Below are 4,246 nucleotides of genomic sequence, written 5' to 3' on the forward strand. Positions count from 1 at the left end.
TTGTTTTTATAGTCCATGCCTGATGCTATAGAAAAGTTTGTCCTTAAAAGTTTAGGAAAGGCAAGTTACAGAATATTAGGGTGGATACAGAATTGTTGATCTCAGGAAACAGAATTGGATTCGGCTTTATTCCATTACATACAGTATGTACTAAATAGTAACAATGCTGGGCTAAAAGCTAAACCACTGATAGGACGGGCTCCTAAGAATGCTTGTGGTCAGAAATGGTGCTCCTTTGTTTCTAAAGTACTTCTGATATTAAACAATAATTGCAGAAAACATCAAATCTTGCAGTTCCTTGTGCAATTAACTGATGCTCAAAACGGTATATGATATCAAACTGCTAGGCAGATATAAAGGAATAATTATAGCCACGGTATCCTGCACTTGATGGTAACTCAGCTAGCAATATGTGTATACAAGACAGCGATATTGTGAAATAACAATCGCTGTTCCTGAAAGTGGAGCAGCTGGTTGGGTAAAGTGATTAATATGTTACTGGAGAGATAAGTTAAACCACCGTCTTACAGTTGGTTACGACGCTGAGGATGGGGTGAACTAATGAACTACTTCACTATTTTTACACATGGGCGTGACTGAAGATGGTTTGTGCAGTATATCAAGCCACTAATGTTCCAGTTAGATGCGATACTGTTTGTTACGTAGTTTCACTTTTCGTTCCTCAATGTTCGTAGTCAGTGTCCCAATATTTTCAAAATAAAGTCGGTTGTTCCGCCAGCGCGGTATAAACTTGCCCCACCAGAATCTCCCGGATACACGACAAGGGTGGCGACGATGTTAATTATAATTATGGCCCATAGGGTTCTGACAGTGGAGAACGAGGATTAAATAGAGAATTCCTGCAGCGGGTGGAAACCGCCATGTTTCGGCGGGACCTGACGACATTGGACGACCAACATTGAGAGTTCCTCGCGGCCTTGTCGACTCCATTCGTCAGAAAGTGCCAGAAGACAAGCTAAGTACCAAGACATATGCAGATTTGAAGAACATAATGAAGGAACACCAAAATAAAGTTTTATTGTAGAACGGGAGATTTTTTATGTAAGGAACAAGTTGCCAGGTGAGACTATTCCTTAAATATATGGCGGTAATTGAAGTGAAGGCGTGACAGAAATATGACCGCACAAGCGAGGTCTGGATACAGTTATGGTCTCTTCATGCGGCGATTGGAGCTCTCAACAGAAGCTGGACGTCTACGTGGAATTTAAGAATAATTATTCCACTGTTACAAGATAGGGTTCTAGAGGACATCCTGGGTTGGTGTGTATTGTGATCTAGCTTAGATGGTCACATACATCGCTCCAAAATTAACCATTTCAGCACGTTTATTTGGATTGTTCTGAGTACGAGACATATGTATTGGTAAATATGTACTGCAAATGGCCCAGATGTGGTACACACTACTGTTAGTACATCAAAAAAATATCTGAACTTTCTCTGATGTTTGCTACTTGTGATCTTATAGAGGAGGTGGTGACGCTGTAAAATTAACATGTTTCCTGAAGAGATATGGTACACGTCACAACCAAACACCTCCGTTTCATCCACCATCAGTTGGGCAGGTTGAGCGAATGGTACACGTAGGCTTTGAAGATGTCACTGAAGAAACGAGAAGGTATCGACCGCTCTCTGACAGATACGGTGACACGTTTTCCTGTCCACCTATCGGAACACTCCTCATGGTGCCACACACCGCACTCCTGCTGGCCTGTTTTTTCAAGTAAGCACCCTGAACATGATTGACAATGCTGAAACCAAGTGTGAATGAGCAGGTCACAAAGTCACAACAGCAACAGAAGGACGTCTCAATCATGACGCTCGTACTCTTCGAGAATTCTTCATCAGGTGACCAGGTGTTTGTGACCACAAAAGGGGAAACGGGCATTGTTGTGGTACTTCTAGGGCCACCGTAGTACTACGTAGACGTGAGTTAAGCTATTTGGTGAAGTGTTCACCGCATAACGGCGAATCATACTAAGGATGGGGTAAACTAACTTAAAGGGCCTGCCGTCCGACTACCTCTACAACTTCTACCATTACTGCAGATCAAACGCTCAGCAGTACGGCAGCAGTTAAGTGTGCCAACGAATCCTTGAAGCTGTCAGTGTAACGTCTACAACGGCTGCAAATCATACCCTTCCAGTAATGATCGTACTCGTCATCATTGTAACATTTAACTTATCTTGGAAACCTCACAATTATAGAAGTGGATAAGTCTGCCTTTAGGAAACTGGGAGTCCTGTGTAGAAGTCGAAGTTTCTTTTCTGAATAGCTGTTCCGTTTATGCAAAAACTTGATCCGTCCTTGTTTGGAGTACTGCTTTCACATCTGGGATGAGTCTAGCTCTGCATCCTTAATAAACAAAGTTGAGATTAAAGTTGTGTGTCTTAACAACTCTCCCAGGTTAATCTCATAATTTGACCCTCTTACCCTACGCCGCAATTTTGGCTCACTTTCTTATGCTGGTATTATTTTGGTGCCCCCGAGAGTTGGCTGCTTGTCCCCCACCATTAGTTAGAACACTTGTTTAATACTCGGCAGGCTATTGTGTCACATGATAACCGTGTTGCCGTTGGCAACTCAAGGATGGACCGCTTTGATAACTTTCCCTACACCTTGAAGCTTTGGAACTCCCCCCCCCCCCCCATGTCTTTCCCAACACCTCTTTATTGACAGGTTTTTATCTTTCTCCAGAATCCTTAAACAGTTCTCTCTCTCTCTCTCTCTCTCTCTCTCTCTCTCTCTCTCTCTCTCTCTCTCTCTCTCTCTCTCTCTCTCTCTCTCTCTCATTGATCCTCATTATATCTCAGCTGAAGCCCGGCCTTGAAAAGGACTTTTGTCCCGGACGTAACGAGCCTTCAACATGAATAGAAAAATACGCCACTGTCGCTACTGCTGGGGATGGTACACCATACTAAAGTAGGTGTTTAAGGGCATGACTCTAGGGACAAATTTAGATTTACCACGGTTACTAATGCTGGACATTGCGCTGTTGATGAAGTAACGTAGGCGTCGATTTAGAGGGTCGTAAGACGTGAAGTTTTTGTTGTGAAACGTGTCATATTCCAGTAAACTCACCATACCCCTAATTTATGAAAAGAATTTTCGGTTGCTTAGAGATTGTGTTGTTATCCCCCTTTCTTGGTAGGGGAAACAGTATTTGCTCTGCACTTTACTATGACATTATAAGTGCGCTTCTGTGATACAAAAGCTAGTTTGCTTGGATTCAAAATAAGTTGCTGAGTCGTAACCAATGTCTGTGGGGTCTGATCTCTTACTGCGCCTCGGGTAGTAGCTTTTCTTACGTATTTCCCGTGCTTCCATATAGGGTAGTAGCCTGCTCTTACAGCTTGCCATAGGCGCCGACAGAAATCATTTCAAGGTAAAGCAAAACATGTTCGTAGAGGATCAACTTTTCCAGAGTAAGCCAAAAGACTAAAAAAAAGTATGTGTGGTTAAATGTAAACAGTTTTGATAGAACCTTCGAAAATTTTTAGTTTGATTCCAATCAGTTAAGTGTGAACATATACATGCCCCCTCCCGTGGACGCTCATTCACCTTATATGTCTTTCAAGTAGAATATTTAGAATGAGTTCTTGCTTCTTATCACACTCTTCACATTAGATGCTAGCCTGTGTGATATCTCTTACTTCACCTTCCATGTAAGCTTTTCGCCTATCATTGTTGGGTTACTCACGCTATCATTTCCTCACATGAATAGAAATTTTCAATACTGCAAAAATATTGTGTGTATTCCGCTATCATCAGCATTCCATTACCATGACTAAATGCCGAAATGATAAGTGTTTTGAGAATATCATGGAATATTTGGAATTCAAAAGCTTTGTTATGGTGAGATCAGAGAAATTCGTTTTTTTAATCAGTTATAACTTCTTAATGTGCTTGCTAATGATCTTGTTACAATATACAATTGCTGTCACTATATACTCACCATGGAGAATATCGTATCGCATCGCTAATCTTGAATAGATATTGGCGAGAATATATTGAACCTTGTGGTGATTGAGGCATATATACGAATGCTGTTTAACGAAAATCAGAAAGTGAATTTCCACCAGTGGTTTATGATATGTAAGCTTTGACATACTGAGGGATCAAAGGAGAGAGAAATCTCTAAAATACAGATGTGGAAGAAACTAAATTAAATTTGGCGCCTATGTATTCCTCCGCGGCGGCACGCTAGGGTAATTCCTCCGCTTCCCGC

Source organism: Panulirus ornatus, chromosome 42 (genome assembly GCF_036320965.1).
Source record: "Panulirus ornatus isolate Po-2019 chromosome 42, ASM3632096v1, whole genome shotgun sequence".
Taxonomy (NCBI): domain Eukaryota; kingdom Metazoa; phylum Arthropoda; class Malacostraca; order Decapoda; family Palinuridae; genus Panulirus; species Panulirus ornatus.